The sequence below is a fragment of the Carcharhinus amblyrhynchos genome, chromosome 1, assembly GCF_965287045.1.
Source record: "Carcharhinus amblyrhynchos chromosome 1, sCarAmb.v2.hapA, whole genome shotgun sequence".
NCBI classification, from domain to species: Eukaryota; Metazoa; Chordata; class Chondrichthyes; order Carcharhiniformes; family Carcharhinidae; genus Carcharhinus; species Carcharhinus amblyrhynchos.
Genome location: NC_137324.1, coordinates 166,292,096 through 166,307,802, shown reverse-complemented (window position 1 = coordinate 166,307,802; position 15,707 = coordinate 166,292,096). Strand labels below are relative to the sequence as shown.

The 15,707-nt window shown below is 44.2% G+C and overlaps 1 protein-coding gene and 1 long non-coding RNA gene across 5 annotated transcripts in view; one reads left to right on the top strand and one right to left on the bottom strand.

The window, feature by feature from the left end:
- Positions 1–494: 494 nt before the first annotated feature.
- Positions 495–10,106, bottom strand: LOC145347233 (uncharacterized). Its single transcript, XR_013887822.1, has 3 exons — positions 10,032–10,106; positions 7,330–7,461; positions 495–585 (listed from the first exon to the last, which is right to left on the bottom strand). It is a non-coding gene; the product is annotated as an uncharacterized LOC145347233 (long non-coding RNA).
- The window catches only part of LOC145347181 (thrombospondin type-1 domain-containing protein 4-like), a 428,571-nt gene continuing 422,662 nt past the window's right edge, over positions 9,799–15,707 (top strand). The window contains exon 1 of one of the 4 annotated variants that reach the window (XR_013887821.1): positions 9,799–9,933. The gene's annotated coding sequence lies outside the window, so the exon portion shown is untranslated. Of the gene's footprint in view, positions 9,934–10,237; positions 10,332–15,707 lie in introns of those variants that run through there. The other 3 variants (XM_080195031.1, XM_080195028.1, XM_080195029.1) reach the window with 3 other exon arrangements.

Here is a 15,707-nt window from a genome sequence, read left to right as displayed (position 1 = left end):
CCTTCTGTACTGTAGGGATTCTACCATCGTTCCTCATACTTGTCCTGGTTTGATAATCTACAATTCCTTATACCTTTTAATGCGGGATTTTATGGCCTCACTCATCTCGAAACTGTAAAATCCAACCCGAGGTCAACGGACCTTTCCATGGTCCACCCCTCACCCACTCCGATTCTCATAGCGGGCAGGGCGGTAAAATTCCAGCCTACACTCCGTTGTAATGACTTAAACACAGACACCCACAAGTCACAGGTCCCAGAGATGGAGATCAGCTCCAAATGACAAAAATATTGAGCAAGAAGCCAGACAAAGATGAGAAATAGAAGGACAAGACTGAATAAGGTTGAGGACTCAATTCCAGGATAAGTCTGATAAAGGGGGGCAGAATTTGGTTAGAGCTTGGACCTGTTGTCCTGTTGGACCCCGTTGAGAAAAACAAATGGGGTTTAGAGGAGAGGCCGTTGCTGCTTCTTCTGTCTCCTCCCACTTTCCATTGCCCCAATAGTTTGAAGGAATATTGAGGGTTGTTGTCGGCTTCTCTGGGGAGTCTCTTGGCTCCTTGGGTCTTCTGTACGCTGTGTGTAGCTGAAGGAAAGAATTGCCATTACCACCGTGATCGCACTGGGTGACTCCCTCCATAGGCCAAAGCACCACTCCCCCCCACCTCCCCAACCCCCACCCTGCTGGGATTTTGCCAGGTTTTACTGGATGGTCTCCAAATGTGGCAGAGGACCATCCACCGTGTCTCTCACCCCCTCCAATCCCCTTCTCACAGCAACTGCCGGTGGAGATGGAAAGAGAACCTTAATTGAAAGAGCCATAGAATCCCTACAGTGCAGAAAGAGGCCATTTAGCCCATCGAGTCTGCACCAACCACAATCCCACCCAGCCCCTATTCCTATAACCCCATGCATTTACCTTAGCTAGCCCCCCTGCCACTAAGGGACAACTTAGCACGGCCAATCCACCTAACCCGCACATCTTTGGACTGAATGGGGAAACCGGAGCACCGAGAAGAAACCCACGCAGACATGGGGAGAACATGCAAACTCCACACAGACAGTGACCCAAGTCAGAAATTGAACCCAGCTAATCACTGTGCTGCCCTGGCTTAAATTGGATATTTAAGACGCTTAACTGGCCTGTGGACAGGAGAGTTGTCTGCCATGTACCCTGCTGTTGGCAAGGTGGCATGGTGGCAGGAAGATGGGCACTCCACACACTCCTACGTACCTGTGACATTTTATTCAAACCCTGCCTTTCAGCCAGTTGTCTCCCAGATTGCCCAACCCTCCCGTTTCTCTCTCTGTGGATGCTGTCAAACCTTTGGATTTTCCAACGTTTTGTGCATTCACTGTTTGCGAAAGGACTTTTTTGTTTCCCCCTCTAGCACTATCCCTCATGGCCTACATGGCATCATAACTGAAGGTGTTTTATTATGTTCAAACTCCTCCAAATCTCTCGCTCTGTGGCAGTATTAACAATCAGATTTCCTAAGCTATAAGTGCCAAGTATGGCAGCTAACAAAGTGCAGCAGCAGATTTACTGCAGCTGTAACTACATGCTACGTTGAGTTCTGGATTAATGCGAACCCCTAGGATTAAAATTACTTCATGGAATAACGTTGCACCATTGGGATGACGGGCAACAAAAAAATGGAATTAAAATGAACACTCACTTAATACGCTCTCATGAGCTTAAAGTAAATTAGATTTGGTATGGTTGGCAAATAAATGTAGCGATGACAATAAAGCACATTGAGATTGAAGTATTTCAGAGTAAAACAACCTGTTTAATATTATTTTGATCTGTGGGAGCGAAAGTTGAGCTTAATTGAAGACCCTGGTTGGGTGAGTTGCTATTTCTTCTTAAACTTGACATACTACCAAGTTTTCTTCCTGCCGCAGTGGCATCCTGGGAGGGTGGCAACTTCCCCCGGTCCCTCTGACAGCTCCAGAACCACAACCCGGTATCATGGGGCATCTGGTCTGGGTGAGGGGTCCCTGGCGGGATCCCTGTTTTGAAGAGAGAGTTCATCGTTAGACAACTGTGAAACTCAGACAATGTTGGTTTGGCAGCATCACTCCAATGTTGGGAAGACCAGTTGCACTGTAGGACTTAAGTTTTTAAGTTTATTTATTAGTGTCACAAGTAGGCTTACATTAACACTGCAATGAAGTTACTGTGAAAATCCTCTAGTCACCACACTCCAGCACCTGTTCGGGTACACTGAGAAGGAATTAAGCATGGTCAATGCACCTAACCAGCACGTCTTTCTGATTGTAGGAGGAAACCGGAACACCCGGAGCAAACCCACGCAGGCATGTAGACAGTATGCAGACTCCACAGAGACAGTGACCCAAGCTGGGAATTGAACCCTGGCACTGTGAGGCAGCATTGCTAACCACTGTGTCACTATGTCAACTTGGAAAAGCCTGAGGCCTACAAAAGGTTTGTTGGGGGAGGGGGTGGTGGTTGGTTGGGGGGGGGGAGGTTAGGTGGGTGGGGGGGGGCGGGGGGGTGGTGGGGGCGGTGAGCAGAGACATTGACATCATCCACTCACTCCATCTACACTTCCCGCTGCCTCAGGAAAGCAGCCAGCATAATCAAGGATCTCACGCACCCCGGGCGTTCTCTCTTCCAACTTTTCCCATCAGGAAAAAGATACAAAATGGATGATATTGGAATTGTGTAGGTTAGATAGACTTTAGATTGGTTTCACAGGTCGGCACAACATCGGGGGCCGAAGGGCCTGTATACTGTGCTGTAATTTTCTATGTTCTGTAGAAGTCTGAGGTCGCGTACCAACTGATTCAAGAACAGCTTCTTCCCTGTTGCCATGAGACTTTTAAATGATCCAACTGTATATTAGCTGATCTGCACCCTCTCCTTTCCTTTTCCCCTATGTACTTTACGAATGGCATGTTATATCTGTTTAGTGCACAAGAAACAATACTTTTCACTGTATCCCAGTACATGTGACAATAATAAATCAAATCAAATCAAATCAAAGAACAGGAGATGAGAAGGGTGCTCCTCATCCTTCCCTGGAGAATGTAGGCCCTTTAACCTGAGTTCCCGGGCAGTCTAATAGTTATGTTCCTGCACTGCTAATCAAGATGCCTGCACTTGAAAGTGAACATGAGATAAAATTCCATCAAACTCTTTGAGGATTTGAGTTCAATTTGAAACATCTGGAAGTAAAGAGCTGCCATCAGTGAAAGTGACCATGAAGCTAATATCTTTGAAGAGGTAAACATGGGCCATGTTGGCAGCTTTGCAGGCCAAGATATGTGGATGTTTAGAATGAAGCAAAGTGGACTTGACATGTTCCGTCACTGTGCTTTTCTATAGCACCCTATGGTAATGGCGACCATACAGATTATGACACCTAAAAGGGTGTTTCACCCCAAATTTTGCATTTGAATTAAAGTTGAGGAACAGTGCACCAACCCTCCTTGCCCCCTGCTGTGTCTGGAGCCTGCCAATCTTTGCACGTAGATGAATAAAGGCTGTATACAGCACGCACACAGCCAAATGCATTCATCTGGAGATGTTTCCCATGCAGACTGATACCCCATAGTCTGCATAAGCTCTTGCCCATCGTCTGTCTGAACAACACTGACTTTGCTAGCCAGCCTTTCTCTCAGCCCTTGCAATTGGCCCTACTGTAACAGTGCACTGCCTGCCATTCCTAATTGGATGGTGGACACAGAGGTAGCCTATTAATTGGCCCTCATTCCATAAAAATCGGCAGGTACATGACAGGAATGTTTGGTCCTCCTTTGAAGAAAACCCAACTTTGCCAGTAGTGCCTGCACCCTGGGAATGAGAAAAGAAACACTTGGGAGTTCTGTTGATTGAGGCAAATGGGGAAGGAGTTCTTCTGGGAATCTTTGTGCTGACTCCACCCAGGCAGGAGGCTGACCTGGGGCTGTCACCAGTGGTCCCAGCAAGGATGAGAGTGGGGCAGGTGGAGATAAACCTAATTGAGGCAGCAGTAGTCATCGCCACCAAACTTTTCCATCGTTCTTCACCCACAGTCCCAGAAGATCATTTGGTGATCAGCAGAGCCCTGTCACCAAGACCAAGCCCATGTGAAAGCTCAGATGATGTTGGTTTGGCAGAAGCAACACAAGGGTGGGAAGATCAGCTGTAAGGTAGAACTTGGCAGGACCTGAGGCCTACATAAGAAAAGATGAGAGATAGAGAAGGGTACTAAAAGGCCATTGTACTTCCCCAGACAATGGAGGGCCTTTACCACCTCTTTCTGGGTCGCGAACTGTTGACATTCATTTGTGCAGCATTTGAGGGAGTATTTTGTTGCACTATTGCTGAGAGTGGGCAATCTGGAAGCTGGACAGTGAACGTCACTCTCAGTTTCTTTCCCATGGCCAGCACTGTGGCACAGTGGTTAACACTGCTGTCTCACAGTGCCAGGAGCCCAGTTCGATTCCTGGCTTGGGTCACTGAGTGTGCGGAATCTGCACATTCTCCCCGTGTCTGCCTGGGTTTCCTCTGAGTGCTCTGTTTCTCTCCCACAATCTGAAAGACGGACAGTTAGGTGCATTGGTCATGCTAAATGCTCCCTAAGTGTAAATGAACAGGTACTGGAATGTGGCAATGAGGAGAGTTTCACAGTAACTATTGTAAGCCTACTTGTGACACTAATAAATAAACTTTAAATTTTAAGGATTTGGCTGATATGATGATTTGATTTGATTTATTATTGTCACATATATTAAGTATCACAGTTTGGTATGGCTCCTGTTCTGACCAAAACAGTAAGAAACTGCAAAGGGTTGTGAACAAAGCCAAGTTTATCACGAAAACCAGCCTCCCACCCACTGACTCTGTCTACACTTCCCGCTGCCTTGGAAATGCAACCAGCATAATCAAGGACCCCACCCACCTCGGACATTCTCTCTTCCACCTTCTTCTATCAGGAAAAAGGTGCAAAAGTCTGAGGTCACATACCAGCTGACTCAAAAACAGGTTCTTCCCTGCTGCTATCAGACTTTTGAACGGACCTATCTCATATGAAGCTGATCTTTCTCTACACCCTAGCTAAGACTGTAACACTACATTCTGCAGCCTCTGCTCTCCTTCTCTATGTATGGTACGCTTTGTCTGTATAGCGTGCAAGAAACAATATTTTAAAGCCACGTGACAATGATAAGTCAAATCAGATCGGAGAGATTCTGTTCAACACCAAGAGGTTGATGAGCTTTAGATGGTGACAGGAATCTGAACGGTTGTAAACTGAAACCACAGTTTCAGTGGTGAGTTACGGAATGGGGGGTTTTCACTGTTATGTTTTTGTCTGATTACCTTTGCTGGTTTGGGTCAGCAGTCTTGATTCCGATGACTTTTGCTGTGTCACATGGGTGTCAAACAGCATCATAATATTTTTGTATTATTTGGAGGAGAAAAATACATGTTTCAGACTGTTGAGATGATACCTGAGATGCATTACCCACACCTGTACCATTGTTACCAATGTAACTATATCAACAGATAGAAACATTCCTATCTTGGGAGGTAGGAATGTTTAAAGTTTATTTATTAGTGTCACAAGTAGGCTCACATTAACACTGCAATGAAGTTACTGTGAAAATTTCTATACTCCAGCACCTGTTTGGGTACACTGAGGGGGAATTTAATGTGTCCAATGCACCTAACCAGCATGCCTTTTGGACTGTGAGAGGAAACCAAAGCACCCGGAGGAAACCCATGCAGACACAGGAAGAACATGCAGACTCCACACAGACAGTGACCCAAGCCAGGAATCAAACTCGGGTCCCTGGTGCTGTAGGCAGCAGTGCTAATCACTGTACCATTGTATCACCACACTTTATATCTGAAACTGTGACAGAGTCATCTTTTGGGAAAGCCTATGATTCTAACACCAAGCAAACAGTCCAGGCAGACACTTTGGTTACAGATGCTACACTTCAGGCAAGACGTTAATCCAGCGATGGCAAACTTGGTAGCAAGTAGTCATTTTAAAAAGTTTGTTCACAAATGCAATGCTGTTAATCAAATACCAATAATCATGAAAAATAAAAGAGGTATATTTCAACAACATTTTACCAAAAAGTCGTTAATTGAAAGATACTTTCTCCCAAGAGTAATGTTGATAAAAGTTTTAAAAATTCCATTTAATTAGCTTTGAAATGGGTTTGATTGATAAGGGCCAGGAGTCAAATATAAGTCCTTACTTTTTATGAAGTGTATCTTCACACGCACACTTTCTTCCCTTTGGGGGATAGTGAGGGAAAGATTTCCAAGCTGATAATCAGTCCATTAAACCGCTTTATGAACGCTCCCTCCAGGGCCAGAGCTTCTGGTTCAGAGGTAAGGACATTACCCACTGTGCCACAAGGCCTTGCTGCGCTCCATTTTACTCCAGAGTTGCAGGTTGCAGGCCTCATGTTAAACAGAAACAGTACCTGCCTGTTCATGTAGACAGGAAAATTCTGTGCCATTGTTTAAAGAGTAGAACATAGAACATAGAAAGCTACAGCACAAACAGGCCCTTCGGCCCACAAGTTGTGCTGATCATATCCCTACCAACCAGGCCTAACTATAACCCTCAATCCCATTAAATCCCATGAATAGGGGCATTCGCCTAAATTCCTGGCCAGCATTTACCCATTGATCAATGCTTCCAAGAAACAATGAACTGATTATTTATATCATTGCTCCTCAATGATGAATTGAGGGCCCCTGCAGTGTAGAAAGAGGCCATTTGGCCCATCAAGCTTGCAACGACAACAGTCCCATCCAGACCCTATTCCCATGCACGGTGGCACAGCAGTTAGCATTGCTGCCTCACAGTGGCAGGAACCCAGGTTCAATTCCAGTCTCGGTGTAGAGTCTACACATTCTCCCCATGTCTGCATGGGTTTCCTCTGAGTGCTCTGGTTTCCTTACACACTCCAAAGATGTGCAGGTTAGGTTGATTGGCCGTACTAAATTGCCCCTTAGTGTCAGGGAGATTAACACGGTAAATATGTGGTGTTAGTGGGGTAGGGCTTGTGTGGAATTGTTGTTGGTGCAGTCTCAATGGGCCAAATGGCCTCTTTCTCCACTCTAGGTATTCTATGATTCTATGTGACCCCACGTATTACTGGAGCACATGGAGGAAACCCACACAGACATGGGGAGGATGTGCAAACTCCACAGAGACAGTACCCAAGGCCAGAATTGAACCCAGATCCCTGGCGCTGTGAGACAGCAGTGCTAACCACCTTGCCACCGTGCCTTGCTATCTGCAGATTGGCTGCTGGGTGTGTGCAAAACACAATGTGTGACCCTGCTCCTTACCCTTCAAATGCAATTCATTAGATGTGAAGAACTTTGTATCATCCTGAGGATGACTGTTTTCATCCAAATCTTCATCTCTGTGAGAAATTGTGTTGGCATGAATCTGGAACCAGACATCCAAAAATAAACAAACTGCCAAAAAAAGAAACAAGTTCTGAAAAATGCAGCTCTGATGAACTCAATGATAAAATCCACGTTTCAAAATATTGTAAATAAAAATAGCCAACGTGGAACATTCTCCCGAGTTTCGATCCTCATCTACATGGGTGAGTGCATTCGCAGTGTGCAGGCAGGGAAATTATGCCTGAACCCATTGCGTCTCATTACGATACCCTGACATTTTGACAGATAACTCCTGAAAATCTTCTGCTGGACTTGATTGGACTTGAGGCCAATCTGGAAGGCTGAATGGAAAATTACATGCGAGAACCCAATAAGAATGACTTTGCCTGATTACCCAGGCAACTACCAGCCATGCAGTGACTGAAAGATTTGTCCATCAGTGTAGAGTCCTTAAGGAGCAGAGGTAAAGTACCAGTTATATTTCATTGGTTATATTGCATTTTCATACCAGCAATATTGAATTGGTTGATGTTACTGAAAGCATTGTGAAGGAATTAAGGAGTAAAAACACAAAATGTTGGAAATACTCAGCAGCATCTGTGGACAGAGACAGGGTTAGCAGGTCGATAATAACCCCCTTCATCAGAAATGAAGTAACGTTGGAATAGGAGAAGAAATAGGCAATTCAACCTTTCAAGCCCACTCCGCCATTTAACATAATCATGGCTGACTGTGGCTGAGGGTGGCACAGTGGTTAGCACTGCTGTCTCACAGCGCCAGAGACCTGGGTTCAATTCCTGGCTTGGGTCACTGTCTGTGCGGTATCTGCACATTCTCTTCTTGTCTGCGTGGGTTTCCTCCAGGTGCTCTGGTTTCCTCCCATGTTCCAAAGATGTGCAGGTCGGGTTGATTGGCCATGCCTAATTGCGACTTAGTGTCAGGGGGACTAGCAGGGTAAATATGTGTGGCTACTGGGATAGGGGCTGGATGGGATTAGTTGTTGCAGACTCAATGGGCTGAATGGTGTCCTTCTGCACTGTAGGGTTTCTACGATCTTATCCTGGCCTCAGCTCCACTTTCCTCCTGCTCCACATTGCCCTTTATTCCATTTTTCATCAGAAACATGTCTATCTCTTTCTTGAATTTGTTGATTGATTCTGCCTTCACTGCACTCTGGGGCAGTGAGTTCCACAGATTCACAAGCCTCTGAGAGAAGTAGTTTCTCCTTATCTCAGTTGAACCTACCTCCTTTCACTCTATACCTAAGACCTAGAGTCATAGAGATATAAAACAGGGAAACAGGCCCTTCAGCCCAACTTGTCCATGCTGACCAGGTTTCTTAAACTGAACTAGTCCTATTTGCCTGCATTTGGCCCATATCCCTCCAAACCTTTCTCATCCATGTACCTTTCCAAATGTACTTTTAATGTTGTAATTGTCCCCGCCTCTACCATCTGGCAGCTCATTCCATATACGCACCACCCTCTCCTCAAAATAGTTCCCCTAAGATCCCTTTTAAATCTTTCCCCTCTCACCTTAAATCTATGCCCTCTAGTTTTGGACTCCCCTAACCCAGGGAAAAGGAGTTAGCTATTTTTGTTCTAGACTGTCCCGCAAGGGGAGGGGAGAACATCTGTTCGCTGTCCACCTTATCAATCCCTTTAAGCATATTTATTTATTAATTAGTCACAAGTAGGCTTACATTCACCATGCAATGAAGTTACTGTGAAAATCCCCTCGTCGCCACACTCCAGTGCCTATTCGGGTACACTGAGGCAGAACATAGCATGGCCAGTGCACCTAACCAGCACGTCCTTCGGACTGTGGGAGGAAACCGGAGCACCCGGAGGAAACCCACACAGATACAGGGAGAATGTGCAGACTCCGCACAGTGATCCAAGCTGGGAATTGAACCCGGGTCCCTGGAGCTGTGAAGCAGCAGTGCTAACCATCGTGCTACTCGTTTTAATAAAGTCCCTCTGCTATGGCTCAGAGGTGGGGAAGGTGAGGGGGTTGGCGAGGCTGGGGGGGGGGGGAGGTGCGGGGAGAGAGTCTGTTGCAGCAATAGGAAGGAACTAGCCGAGTTGCTGTGTTTGCCTCCCGTATGGTGGAACCGGTCCATGTTGGATACTAATAACATTGCAATTTAACAACACGTGCAAGTGTCCAAGTTTTGCCGAGGGGGTGTTGTGGGGGGTAACTGAGGTACAGTTAGGCAGCTGGCCAGGTACAGGAAGTGAACTGTTGCTGATACGATGAATGAGAGTCGCTTTGATTCAGGGACTGGGTTACTTTTCCGGCGCGGTGCTGCTCAGGTATAGAACTGCAGACCTCGTGTGTGTGTGTGTGTGTTGTGTTGTGTGTTGGTTCAGTTGTTCCTCCAGCTGGATGTGGGCAGCCTGCGGTGCAGGGAGTTATGAGGACAAGATAGAGCGGTTGGAGGAGCCCTTTCTATCTTCTGAGCGGCGGACCCCCATGTAAAAGCAAGTGGGCAGTGTAAAGCCCCTTCGGACCTGCAGCGTCTGACTTGATCATGATCAGGTAAACCTTTTTTTTCCAACCCCCCCCCATTACATGCGAGAGAGATACATAAGACAAAAAAAAACCTGCTGATTTATTTAAATAGCGGATTTGTTTACCGGGAAATCGATACTATTTATTTCAGCCAGTGTAAAATCTATTCTGAGCGAAATACTTCTTTCTGGGACTGCAGCTCCTACATTGTAAAGTTCATTTGGTGCAGTGTGTGTGTGTGTGTGTCACTTGGGGGCTGCCATCTACTGGTTGTTGGATACTGGGGCGGGGGCTTGGGGGGGGGGGGTGGGGGAAAGCAGCGAAGCAGAATGGAAATTTGTAGCTGTCTTTATTCACTCGGGGTGAATGAGTGCGTGGGGTCCCAGCCGAAATCAGATTGTTGCAGGGATGAGAAAGCGAATGAGGTAATTGCTAAATGGACACGTTCAGCAGATTTGTGTTATTTCAAAATAGATTCACTGGTTATTTATTACAGCGGCTGGCATGTGCAAATGCCCACATTATTACATCCCTGCTGATGTTAGGTTGCAGCCTGAAGCTTGAGCCCCGTGCTGACCTATCTGCCGTTTCTTTTACACGGACTGGTCAACAACTGAGCTTTGACTTGTCACAGGCTGTGTGGTACTTGCAGTGGTGGGACGTGGTGGCCTTGAAGGGACAAGCCATCTAAAATATAACCCAAATCAGCACAGTCTGCATTGCTGTTTTTAATGCTTCTTTCTGTCTTGTTAAAAAAAAAGGCACATAAGTGGGGCAATTTTTCACACAGAGGGAGGTGAGTGTCTGGAACAAGCTGCCAGAAGTAGTAGTAGAGGCGGGTACAATTTTGTCTTTTTTTTAAAAAGGATCTAGACAATTACATGGGTAAGATGAGTATAGAAGGTTATGGGCCAAATGCGGGCGACTGGGACTAGCTTCGGGGTTTAAAAAAAAGGCGGCATGGACAGGTTGGGCCGAAGGGCCTGTTTCCATGCTGTAAACCTCTGACTCTATAAGCTTTTACATCAATCACCTATGAATTGTCCAGTTGACTTTGCAGACAACAACCTACATAGGATTCTTGAAAAAGAAAGATCTTGCATTTGTGTAATGCCTTTCCTGCTGTTTGGGCAGCACAGTGGTTAGCACTGCTGCTTCACGCCAGGGACCCGGGTTCAATTCTGACCTCAGTCACTGTCTGTGTGGTGTTTGCACTTTCTTCCCGTGTCCTTTGGATGCTCCGGTTTACTCCCGGAGTCTAAAGATGTGCAGGTTAGGTGGATTACCCATGCTAAGTTGCCCTTTCGTATCAGGGGGACTAGCAGGTTGAATACGTGTGTCATTTAAAAATTCATTTTGACAGTTACATGGGTAAGATGGGCATAGAGGGATGTGGGCCAAATGCAAGCAATTGGGACTAGCTTAGTGGTTAAAAAAAAGGGTGGCATGGACATGTTGGGCCAAAAGGACTGTTTCCCTGCTGTAAACCTCTATAGCTCTACAAGGATAGACAGGGATTGTTGTCAGTGAGGCCTGATGGGCCAAATAACCTCCTCTGCACTGTAGGGATTCTGTGATTCCTTGGAGTGCCCCCATACGCTTCACCACCAATGAAATATTTTACTGTTGTAATGTAAGGAAATTGAGAATGGACCCTTCTTGTTCATGGACTTCCAAGAACGCTTCATAATTCTGGCTTCTTTGGGGGTGCGTCGTGCAGAAATGCAGCACTCGGAAACAGTTCCGACTGGAATTGGCATTGTCTAGTGTTACAAACGGATGTGAATTTTCATGAGTTCAAACTTTCGTTTCGAGTGTCTAAGTGTCCCTGAACACATGCGAATACTTGGTAAGTTTTGGGTATTTATCAAGAATGTTCTTTGAAAATGTTTTCATTAGAGATGTTTATTTGCTTTGGAGAGTTTTACAGAGGGATGGGGGAAGTATACCCAGAAACAGGGAGGGAAAATATTTGGAATGCTGTTGCTTTTTCGAAGCATCCATCATTGTGCCATGGTTACTGGAGCAGATGAGTGCAGTGTGAGTTTTAGTGTAAGGTGACCGACTGTGGTCAAATTATGAGACATTTCTTGGGCTTGTCTGCGGGAAAAACCACAAAGAGGCAGATAGCTTCATTTGTTTTAAAGGCAATAATTAAACCTGAGAAGCAAGTAACTGGTACAGTTAATGGAAAACAACAAAACGGGGAACCAGCCATCAGACAAAACAACAGAGAATGGAATCAATCTTTTTCACTCCAGACTTGTCCACGTCAAAAACTGTTTTGCATTCTTGGTCAGCCAACAATAAAATACGGAGACAGGTTTGAAAAGAAAAATGGTCCAGCTTCCTCGGTGAATTTAAGAGTGCAGGATTTCCCAATGGCTAGTAATTGTATCCTTACAGGTTCCACTGCTTAGGGTCAGTGGAATGTAAAATTAACAAATAAAAACACAGAAAGTGCTGGAAATACTCAGCGGCTCTGGCAGCATCTGTAGAGAGATGCTCCGCTGATCTGTGGAATGTATCTGCTTCTTACTTGGTGACAAGTTGGGCATTCAAGGTTGATCTCTTGGCAAGTATTCAGTCAGCCTGGGTATAAAACTGTTACTGAAACTTGCCAACGCTCCCTTATTATCTTACAAATACACAACAAGAAATCTCTCTAATAAGCACAAAATTCATTTTATTGCAATCATGCCACATTAATTTTGATTTGATTTGATTTATTATTGTCACATGTATTAACATACAGAGAAAAGTATTGTTTCTTGCGCGCTATACAAACTTACCATTCATAGGGAAGGAAACGATAGAGTGCAGAATGTAATGTTACAATCATAGTTAGGGCACAGAGAAAGATCAATTTAATGCAAGGTAAGTCCATTCAAAAGTTCTTAAGGGAAACTAATATTGACTTATCCAGTAAGTCCAAAAGACAAAGACACTGATGTATTGCAGACACTTTCCATTTATAAGCTTTAGTGAGAGCACAATCTAAGCTTGACTGTGGAAGGCAGTATAGGAGACTATTCAGATATGCCCACAATATTCTTTTGGAGACAAAATTACCCAAATATTAGCTGTGCACTAATTACATGCTGAAATACAAAATACATGGGTGAGTTGAATAGTCACAACACAAGTGAATGCTGCAGGTGACTTTCTAAGCTAAGAAGACATTTTCACTGATATATGGTTGGATTTGCAGTGCCTCAAATGATTTTGTTTTTCTGACATGACAACTGTAACTGCACTTTAATAAATCTGTTCACAGGAAAGTACTTTAAGATTTCCTGTGTGATAAGGTGCAGCATGTACGGAAGTCCTTTCTCCCTATTTACTATACAGAAGCTTACTTGGACTATAAAATCAAATAAATACTTTCTGGAGGCATTCATTGGATAAATTAATCCTTACTTGCTAGGCAACCAATCTAAGGTCACGTACCAACAGACTCAAGAACAGCTTCTTCCCTGCCATCAGGCTTTTAAATGGACCTACCTCACATTAAGTTGATCTTTCTTTGTACCCTAGATATGACTGTAACACTACATTCTGCACTCTCTCCTTTCCTTCTCTATGAATTTGTCTGTATAGTGCGTAGGAAACAATACTTTTCACTGTATTTTTTTTATTTATTAGTGTCACAAGTAGGCTTACATTAACACTGCAAAGAAGTTACTGTGAAAATCCCCTAGTTGCCACAACCCGGTGCCTGTTCAGGTACACTGAGGGAGAATTTAACATGGCCAATGCATCTAACCAGCACATCTTTGGACTGTGGGACGAAACCAGATGACCTGGCAGAAACCCACGCAGACACGGGGAGAATGTATAAACTCCACACAGATAGTGACCCAAGCCAGGAATCAAATCCGGGTCCCTGGCACTGTGTACCAATACATGCGACAATAATAAACCAAATGAAACAACATCAAAAATCACCTTCTTTGAGGAAGCAAATCAGCTCAAAAGATTTTGTGTGAAAATTTTACAACATGATTGTGATAATGCCTTGCTCTACTGTAACATTATTTTGAAAAATTTTGCTTTGCAAATGTGTTTTGTTCTGAGCAAAGAGGCTGTGAACTTGTGTGTCTGTATCAAAAAAATGTTAACTATTTTCGGAAAGACTATTAAAGCTTGGAATATCACCAAGAGGTGCATTTGCATTCCAGAACAGTCAGAGAAAATTGTCTTCTGAGTCAGGGATCGATGCATTGCAACAACGCGAGGATGATTGTTGCTCAGTTATTGTGTGCAATACAATTTAATATTCTCTTGCTGTGTCCTGCAAGGTGGCCTTCTCAAGCAGCTGTCATCAGTTGGTTTTGACCCAAGATTCCTTTGCGTAATTGGTTCTGAAACCTTAAGCTCCATTTTCCCTTGTTCGAGGATCACGGTCCTGTTGAAGTGTACAGATAGCTTTTCATATCTGTCAGGTGCTAAGCCATGTGTTGTGCTTTATGTTTTTCTACCTAAAGTCAGTTTGTTGACGGTTCGAATCATCGTGGTAGTGTCGGTTCAAAGGGGGATTAATTTTCCTTGAGTGAAAGTGCTGAAATCGTTGGAATCGCAGGCTGAGGTTCAATCTGTTCATGTTTAGAGGGGGGAGTTAATGACACAGGAACATCAATTTAAACGTGCCACTATGAGTGAGGAGAGAGGTCAAGTGAAATCTCCCTTTGCAGAAACGTGGAATGCTTTGCTACAGGGAGTGGCTGAGACGGAGCCCCTTTGCATTTTCTAAAAGGAAAATTGGACAAATATTTGAAACAGGGAAAGATACAGGACTCGGGGGAGAATGAGCGAGTGGGATTAGTTTAGAATTGCTCTGGCAATGTGCTGGCACAAGTATCATAGAATGAATAACCTTTTCCAGTGCCGTAATTTACCATTTTTCTAAGTGTTCTTGACCCATTTATTGTCCAGAGAAGCAAGCAGTCAGATAAGGTGGAATTGGCTGTGATCGCTAGGGAAAAAAGACAGTGGTTGTAAAATGGTCCTTCTTTCTACCAAGCTACTGTTGAAGCCGGATTTATTGGTCTCTAAGTGGCATATCAGTTATAGAGATATATCGTCTTCCTTTTATGTTCAAAGAAAACAGGAGATATGTCTGTTTTCCTAATTAATGAATCATTGGTGACACTATGACAGAAAATGGTTGTAAAGCCTAATCTTTTCTAAGCTTTCCTCATTATTCATTTCTTTGACACTTGGTATCTGCAGGCTCTTTTTGATAATCTTTCAAGTATGTGCTTAAAATGTAGATGTTTATCTTTAAAATTTAAGCTCTTTTCTTTATTGCTAAAACACAATCAAAAGTGGGATCATTTCGGGAAACACAGGGTAGTTCTCAAATTTTATTGAATTTTTTTATTCCGTCCTAAAATGCAAATTCACATTGAATCCAATTCATTGACCCGACAGGAGGGACAAAAGAGCTACATGATGAAAGATGTGCTGATTAGGTGCATTGGCCATGCTAAGTTCTCCTTTAGTGCATCCAAATAGGCGCTGGAGCGTGGCAACTAGGGGATTTTCACAGTAACTTTGTTGCAATGTTAATGTAAGTCTACTTGTGACACTAATAAATAAACTTTAAATAATAAAACTTTAAGATGAGGCATTGCATTCAATATTGGGCTTGACCTGATGCTACATCTTTGCCAAAACACAGAGATGGCTTTGAAAAATCTCAGCAGGCAAAGCCTCAGTTGAACCTCATCGGCTACCCAAACCATTGACTCTACCCTAACCTGGGATGTCAACCTACCTCATTATTGACTCTCTTCTAC